Raw genomic sequence first — 9,412 nt, 5'->3', positions numbered from 1 at the left:
AGTGAAGGGCTTTTCAGCTTGGAGCCAATAAGATCTGTGGCTCTGACCTGGGCATCCTTCGACTCCAGGGCAGGTCCATTTCCAGTGATCCAACTCTTGGCAGAGCTGCCAGGGCTCTTCACAAGCTGACTTCTGCTGAAGCCCAGGCTTACCACATTGAAAGCCACTGCAGTGGACTGGCCTGTTGGGTCTCCTTGAGGGCAGATCACTGCACAGATCAGCCATGAATAGGCCTGCCACCCATTGCTTCTGATGCCTAGCTTTCTTTTCCTCCTGGTTTGTGTTAAAGCAGACCAGAGGATGCAAGTCAAGGGAGTGCCCGTGTCCCATCTCTAATCTTCGGTGGCCTGAACTACAAGTCTATAGTCACAGGCATGTTCTGTAGTAGTTTTTCTAAGGTAGACAATGCACATGAGGAAAATTATATTCTCACTTTAAAACTTTCTTTCCCTTTGGTCTGAAAGGGAGGTTTTTTTTTTTTTCTACTTACTGTATACTTCGCTGATGGCGATGTGAATCTAGCTATGAGATTATTAGTTAAGTTCTTATTTTGGCTATGCTATTACAGAAAAATGTCAGCCATCTCTTATAAGGTCTAAAGATTAAATTGTGCATCCCACAGATTCCTTCATAATAGAATTAGTTCCCTACCTTGAAGAGAATAGAGAAGTGAAAGAAGAAGTTGGGCTTAGAATAGAGAAATGAGGGAGCAAGTCCTAGATCACTTGCTGACAATAAGTGATCCCTGTTAAATCTAAGAGTGGAAAAAGAGAGGGAGGAGATGAAGAGCTATGGGTTATTTAACTATGTGCTTATTTTCAAAGACTTGAATAATCACCTTGTAACAATGATCAGACTTGGTCTATGTTATGTCATGATTTTAAGGAATCTTATTTCAACCAGATATTTTGGATTTTGATATTGGTCTATTATGCTATGTTATATGTGCGTACATATTGTATGTCCACATGGGGAAATTTTATTAAGAGTTTTATTTTAAATGGCTTTTAGATAAGATTGTCCATAAATTTAAGCTGCTAAAATCAATCAAAGATACATTTTAATTTGTATGACCTGAATCTGTGTATCATATGTTTTAAACTTGTTGGTAGAAAGAAACTAAAAACATTTTATATGGTTGTGCTTAAGTTTACTGGTTAAACAAACTACACCATGTTAGATATTTAAGAGGTGTTTTCAAATACATGATTCTTAAAATTTATAGAAGGCATTGGACCTTCCGGTAAATGTTTTATTATGTTCTTATCTAAGGTGTTTAAATTTTAACTGAAAACTGATCCCTGTTAAATATAAGAGTGGGAAAAAGAGAGGGAGGAGATGTACAATTTGGGACATGCTCAATCGGACTTGCCCCAAATGGTGGAGTTAGAAATGTGCCAGGGCAATACAATACAATCCCATCAAGGTGGCATATACCAATGCCATCTCACTAGTCCAAGTGATCAACTTCCATTCACAAATGATCACACTGATAGGTCTAAGAGTCAAAGGAATCACACAAACAAGACTAGTGTCTGCTAATACTAACTGATAGAATCAAAAAGGTAGAGAATGATCCAACATGGGAAGCGGGATACACAGCAGACTCATAGAATGGCAGATGTCCTAAACAACACTCTGGCCTCAGAATCAGCCCTTAAGGCATTCGGATCTGGCTGAAGAGCCCATGAGAGTATAGTAGGCATGGAAAGCCAAGACATCATGGAAAAAAAAAAAAGACCTAAATGAAAGATCTCTGTGAGTGAGATCCCAGTGGAAAGAACGGGGCCATCAAAGAAGGAGGTACCTTTCTCCAAAGGGAGGAGAAAACTTCCACTTTGACTATGACCCTATCGGAATAAGATCAAAGTCAGCGAACTCTAAAGGCTTCCATAGCCTTGGCAACTCATGACTAGAGCCTAGGGAGATTACTGACGCCTTAAACAAGATTTTTTTTCATTTTTAATTTTAGTTTCCACATATAAGAGGGAACATGTGGTAATTTTCTGTGTCCAGCTTATTTTATTTAATATGATGTCTTCCAGATGCATCAATTTTTATGCAAATGGAAGAATTTCATTCTCTTTATAGATGAATAATAGTCCATTATATGTGTGTGTATAAATGGACCACATTTTATAACCATTTATCTGATGATGGACACCTTGGTTGATTCCATGCTTTGGGTATTAAGAACAGTGCTGTTATAAACATGGTAGTTCAGGCTTCTCTTTGAAATAATGTGTTTATGCCATTTGGGTATGTATTAGTAGTGTGATTATTAGACTATGTGGCAAGTCTGTTACTGTTTTTTTAAGAAATTTCCATACCCTTTTCCACAGTGGGTGTATTAATTTCCATTCCCACTAATAGTCTAAGTGTTCCTTTTCTTCACATCCTAACTAGAATTTGTTAATTTCTATGTTTTGGATAATAACCATTCTGGGGTGATATCTTATTGTGGTTTTGATTTGCATCTTCCTGATAGCTAGCTATTTTGAATGTTATTTCATATATGTGTTTGCCATTTTATTTCTTCTTCCAGAACTGTCTACCAAAGTCCTTTTCCCATTTCTTCACTGGATTGACTATTTTTTTTTCAAGTACTAACTTTTTTGAGTTGCTGATATATTCTGAATATTAATTTTTCATCAGATAAGTAGTTGGCAAGAATCTATTCCCATATTGTCAGCTATCTCTTCACTCTGTCATTCCCTTTGCTGTGCAGGAGTTTCTGACTGTGATGTTTGGCTTTTGCTGCCAGTGCTTTGGATGCCTTTTCCAAGAAGTCATCACATGCACTAGTATTAGTCTTGATGTGTTTCTCTTACGTTTCTTTCAGTAACTTCATATTGGGCATTTGATCCATCTTGAGCTAATTTTTGTATATGGTAAGAGGTATGGATCTAATTTCAGTTTTAATAGCACCATTCATTGAAGAAATTATCCTTTCTCTAATGGACACTTTTGTCAAGAACTCAGCTGGCTGTATGTGCATGGATGAATTCTGAGCTCTCTATTCTGTTCCATTAGACTACGTGTAGGTTTTTATGTCAGTACCATGCTCTGATAATTACTACAGCTTTGTAGTATGCTTTGAAGTCATGCTTCAAACTTGATTTATTCTCTCCCATAGGATCGCTTTGGTTATTCTAGGCTTTTTTTATTCCATATAAATTCAAGGATTACTTATTCTAATTCCGTAAAGAATGTCATTGGTATTTTGGTAAAGATTGCATTGAACCTGCAGATGGGTTTATGCATTAAAAACATTGTAATTATATTAATTCTTCCAATGCCTGTGTAAGGAATATCTTTCCATGATGATTCCTTTCATCAATGTTTGCTAATTTTCTTTGTAGGTATCTTTCATTTCCTCCATAAATTTATTCCTAAATATTTTATTTTTATGTCTATTATGGATGAAATTTCTGTTCTGGCAAGTTCATCATTAGCATATTAAAAGCTACTTTTTTGTTTGTTTATTTTATAACTGCAATTTTACTGAATTTGTTCATCAATTCTAACAGCTTTTTGATGTAGTGTTTAGTTTTTTCCATGTACAGTAACATGACATCTACAAATACGAATATTTTGATGTTTTCATTTCTAATTTTGGGGTCCTATTTCACTTTCTCCTCCTTAATTACTTTTGCTAACATTTCCAGCACTGTACTGAATAATAGTGGTGAAAATAGACAGTTTTTTCTTCTTCCAGATCTGAGGGGAAATGCTTTCAGCATTTCTACATTCAGTATCATACTGGCTGTTGGTTTATAATATACAGCATTTATAACTTTGAAGTATGTTCCTTCTAATTTGTGGGGGGTTTTAGCATGAATGGTTGTTGAATCTTATCAACTGCTTTCTCCACATCTATTGGAATGACCATTCAGTTTCTATTCTTCATTCTATTGACATAATATATGACATTTATTGATTTGCTAAAGTTGAGGCACACTGGCATCACTAGAATAAATCCCACTTGATCATGTTGTATATTTTTTTGATATGGTGTTGGACTCTACTAGTATTTTGTTGAGAATTTTTGTATTTATGTTCATCAAGGATTTGGTCTGTAGACTTCTTTTTGTGTTGTGTCTGTGCTTGGTTTTGGTATCAAAATGATGCTGCCAGCATAAAAGAGTGGCAGAGTTCCATCTTGATCAATATTCTGGAATAGTTTGCAAAGTATTGGAAGTAGTTCCTCTTTAAATGTTTCACAGAATTCAGTAGGAAAGCCAACAGGTCCTGGACTTTTCCATAACAAAGACTTTTCATTTCTGCTGAAATCTCATCACATGTTACAGATCTGTTTAGGTTGTCTATATCTTCTTGATTTAATCTTCATATGTTATATGAATCCAGAAAGTTATCCATTTCTTTGAGGTTTTTCAGTTTTTTAGAATATCATTCTTCAAAGTCATTTCTTACAATCCTTTGTAGTTCAGTGATATTGGTTGTAGTGACTCCTTTTTCTTCTCTGATTTTATTTTTTTTCTCTTTTTCTTTGTTATACTGGCTAAGGGCTGGTCTTATTTTATTTATCTTCTTTTAAAAACAATATTTCGTTTTGTTGATCTTTTGTAATTTTTTGTTTCAACCTCAATTATTTCTGCTCTGATTCTTATTATTTCTTACCTCCTGCTAATTTGGGGTTTGGATTGTTCTTTGTTTACTAAGTCCTCAAGATGCATCAATACATCACTTATTTTAGCACTTTTTTATTTTTTTGATATAATCACTTAATGCTGTCAACTTCCCTGTTGGATGAAATGTGCTGTCAATGTCTGTTAGGTTTATTTACTCAATACTATGGTTCAAGTCCAATGTATCTTTGTCAATTTTCTGTCTGGGTGTTCTGTCCATTGATGAGTGTAGGATGTTGAAATCACAAAACTATTATTGTATTGAAATCTAAATCACCCTTTAGGTCTAGTAGTATTTTCTATATAAATGTGTGGTCTCGTATTGGTTGCACATATATTTGTGACTGATGTATCTTCTTGCTGAATTGATCCTTTAATCAATATCTAATGTCCTTCTTTATCTCTTTTTTCAGTTTTTGATTTAAAGTCTGCTTTTTCTGAGTAAAGCTACTCCTGCTCATTTTTGGTTTCCATTTGCCAGAAGTGTCTTTTTTAAACCCTTACTATTTAGTCCACATATATCTTTATTTGCACAGTGAGTTTCTTCTAACTAGCAAATAGAGTTTTTTAAATCTTTTGACTGGAATTTAATCCATATATATTCAAGGTTAGTATTGATAGGTAAAAGTAAATCTAATTTTGTTGACTGGCTACTGATTATACTTGCTTTGTTAGTGAATTTAGTAATATTGTGTTTTCATAATATTTATTTATAATGTAGGACTCCCTTCAGAATTTCTTATAAGGTTGATCTGATGGTGAATTCTCTTAGTTTTTGTTTATCTAGTAAATACCTTATTTCACCTTCACTTTTAAAGGATAGCTTCATTGAATATAATATTCTTGTTTGGAAGGCTTGTTTTTCCTTTTAAGACCTTGAGCAGATCATCTCCACTCTCTTCCGGCCTGTACGGTTTCTGCTGAGAAGTCTGCTGTTAGTCTAATTGGTTTTCCTTTATATGTATATTTCTTCTCATTGTCTTTAGAAGTTTTTCCTTGTCCTTAACTTTTGACAATTTCACTACAACATGACTTGGAGAAGATATTTTTTGGTACAGTCTGCTTGAGATCCTTTGAGCTTCTTGCATCTGGATGCCCATGTCTCTTTCAGGACTTGGAAAGTTTTCAACTATTATTTCATTTAGTAGGTTCTCAATACTTTTTTCCTTCTCTTCTTCTCAAAGAATCCCAAAATACAAATATTTGGTCACTTAATGGTATCCAATATTTCGTGCAGAATACCTTCATTCATTTTAATTCTTTTCTCTTTATTTTTCTGATTGGGTTATTTCAAAACTTTTGTCCCCCCGTTTGATCTGTTCTCCTGTTAAAGCTATCAGTTGCACTTTTCGTTTCATTGATTGAAGTTTTCATCTCCAAAATTTCAACTTGTTTCTTCTTAATGATTTCCATGTTCTTAGTGAATGTTCCATTCATGTGACATATTGATTTCCTCATATCTCCAAGCTATCTGTATTCTCTTGCATTGCACTTAATTTCCTCACATCATTATTTTGAATTCTATTTCTGTCATTTCATAGAGTCCCTTAAGAACAGGATCTATTTCCGGAAAACTATTTTGTTGTTTTGCAGGTGTCATGCTACCTTGCTTCCTCATGTTTCCTGTGTCCCTACATTAATGTCTGTGCATCTGCTGTAAAAGCTCCTTCTTTGTGGAGTAGGTTTTAGTGGGAAAGAACTTATGGTGTAGATGGGATGAAAGGTATCACTTGGTTTTTCTTTCACTTTGGTTCTAGGTGAGCCCAGAAGCACAACCTCTGAATGGTTTCTTTTGTTTTAAATGTTGTCAGCTGTGTCTATAAGTGACACAGTGGTCTAGTTTGCAGCAATTTGTAGGGGTAGAAATATGAGTTTGAGGTGAATATGGGCTTCCTAGGGAGTGTAACTTCAGTCTCCAGAGAGTTTGGTATCAGTTACACTAGGGCTTTTGATAGCCAGGTCCTCATTGTTGGTGCTGAGGGACACAAAGGGTGTTGTTCTCTTGTCCCACTGGCAAGCCTGAGTGATGTTAGGGCTTGTGGCACAAACAACTGTGGCTGTAGGATTGTATGATGCAAATGGACCTTTCCCAAGGTCCTTCTGGGAAAGTAACTTTTGCTGTGGGTTATAACACCAAAAGCCCTAGTCTCATGACTAGGAAATAGGAACTGAACCCTGCCCTAGTCCTACAGGGTGATTTTGCACTGGCAAAGGTACATAGGAGATTTTACACTGGCAGATATGGTAGAATGCAGGCTGGTTCTTCCATAGATCCCACTGGGTATATTACAGTAGGTTTGCAGAAATTGGTACTTCCTTTATAATCCCAACATTACTGGTTACAGTGGGGTCATTACTCAGATTTCTCAGAGTGGAAGCCAGATGATTGAGATGATGGTACCCACCTGCTTGAAGCAGAGCAATGCAGACAGAGCACTCAGGAATTCCTCTAAAGAATGTACTACCAACATATCAACCCCAACAATCCCATTTCCTCAAGGCACTGATGGAACTGTCCCAAGATCTTACATTGCATGGAAAGGTGATGCTGGGGTTTGTACCTAAGGTTCTAGCACCAAGAGCTAGAAGATGCAAAGGAAACTTTCTCAGATCTGGTCTGAGTTTTTTATGAGCTGCTGCTGGTACTTGCGCCAGGACAATGGGTGATCCCTCTGGATCATACAAAGTAAGTGATCACAACTCCAGGGCTTATGCCCAAAACTCCCACAGTTGTATGATGCATTGGCTCTGCTCTGCATACTGTAAGTTGCCCTGACTTTGGCTCTTGTTGTTTCTGGTAGTAGAATATATGATCAGCAGCACAACTCTACATAGCCAATTGAGTCTGATGCTTTGGAGGTTTTAGAGGAACGAAGTGGGGCAATGTGGCTTCCCTTTTTGGAGCAAGCTAGTTGTTCAGACCTCAGTCTGAAACTGACCCAGGCTGAAAATGAGGACAGGGAGGGACTCTGGAATTCTCCCCCAGTTGAAGCTCCTGGTGGTGGAGAGCATGGCAACTTTTTCCTACCTTGACTTGGGAAGATGGTGTCTCCCGGCTGGCTGGGTAGATACAGGTTGTGACTAGCCACATGACCAGCCAAGGCTCTGTGTCTTTCCTTTTTTCTTCTGTCTCATAGAATTTCTGCTCTGATTTGTCACTTCTCCACTGACAATTTCTGGCAGTTCCCTTGGAATGTGGTCAGTCCTTTGTTTTTCTGGTTTCTTTCTGTGGTTGTTGTCAGTGTGGCTTCTCACTGTTCAGCCATCTTGGATCTTCTGTCTAGCTGAGTTTTTTGCAAGCACATATAATGACTTTCACCTTATTTCCACATTCCACATTTAGTAATATGCACCTAGTTGCAAGCAAAAAATGATAACCGTGTATTTTAAATCACCATTTTAACTCTCCAAATAGAATAAGGGGTGGAAATTTGTCATAACAGTTAAGATGCTGTGTGAGTCAAGATGAGTATGCTCCTGGCACTGGACATGTAGGCAGCAGTGGCTTCTGTGGCTATGAACAGGCATTGAGAGGCAACAGCATAGCTGAGGCCCACAAACTCAGAAGAACCTGGAAGAAGGGCATGGGACCTCTGGCCATGCCCTTGTCTACATGTTCATCTACAGTATGGTGATGATGATGGGGAGGCAGGGTTACTATGGTAGGTCTGGTCCAAGTACCCCTGCCTAAAGGGAGCAAAAAAGCCTTTATTATTCTATTGAAAAACCTTGGAAATTCTTCCAAACTACATCCTACTGGAGACTTTACTCTGTGCTATAGGAATTATTCCATTTTCTGTTGTCCTGATTTCTTTCTTTCTTTCTTTTTTTTTTTTTTTGACAGGCAGAGTGGACAGTGAGAGAGAGAGAGAGACAGAGAGAAAGGTCTTCCTTTTGCCGTTGGTTCACCCTCCAATGGCCATCGCGGCCAGCGCACTGTGGCCGGTGCATCACGCTGATCCAAAGCCAGGAGCCAGGTGCTTCTCCTGGTCTCCCATGCTGGTACAGGGCCCAAGCACTTGGGCCATCCTCCACTGCACTCCTGGGCCATAGCAGAGAGCTGGACTGGAAGAAGGGCAACCGACTAGAACCCAGTGTTCCGGCGCCGCAGGCGGAAGATTAGCCTATTGAGCTGTGGCGCCAGCTGTTGTCCTGATTTCTTTCCAGATGATGTTAAGAGTTTTTCTTAGTAACACATAGTAAACAGGTGCATAGTGAAGACATTTTCCTCCTGTTTGTTATTGAATCAATACTCAGAAATTATCCACTTCTCCATTTATACATTCAGTCTATTAAAGTACCTGCCTTATCTCATTAAGTGAGCCAGATACGCAGTTTTCATTATGCTATATTCAAGGGGAGTGTTAGGAAAGTTTCGCACCATACATAAAACTGTGCCCTTTGTCAGAAGTGTTGGCTTATACTCCATTAGCGTACCTAACAAAAATAATTTCACCTTTGAATACCACGCATCCCTGATTTGGGTAATGATCTCCTATATTCCAATTTTTCCCCACCAGAAAAAATGTCTTTTCTCTGCTTTTTTGTAATCCCCTCTTCCAAAAAGCAAAAAATGCAGTGACATTTTGAGTTTCCAATATATTTCATAGAAAATAAATAAGAACTTTTTTTATTCTTTTCTCCATTTTTGTTTTTTTAAATGGTATTAATATACAGAGAGATTTCATGTATTTCATAGGTACAATTCTATGATGATAAAAATATTTCCTAACTACTGCTGTCAAAGGGATGGCCAAATAGGG

The 9,412-nt window shown here is 37.4% G+C and overlaps 1 pseudogene; it reads left to right on the top strand.

Annotated features, from left to right (window-relative positions):
- The first annotated feature begins 8,308 nt into the window (after positions 1-8,308).
- On the top strand, positions 8,309-9,157 carry LOC133765270 (very-long-chain (3R)-3-hydroxyacyl-CoA dehydratase 2-like; annotated as a pseudogene).
- Positions 9,158-9,412: the final 255 nt, after the last annotated feature.

The sequence above is a fragment of the Lepus europaeus genome, chromosome 8 (assembly GCF_033115175.1).
Source record: "Lepus europaeus isolate LE1 chromosome 8, mLepTim1.pri, whole genome shotgun sequence".
NCBI lineage: Eukaryota > Metazoa > Chordata > Mammalia > Lagomorpha > Leporidae > Lepus > Lepus europaeus.
The sequence above is the reverse complement of the archived record's forward strand: the minus strand, read 5'-3'. Positions and strand labels throughout refer to the sequence as shown.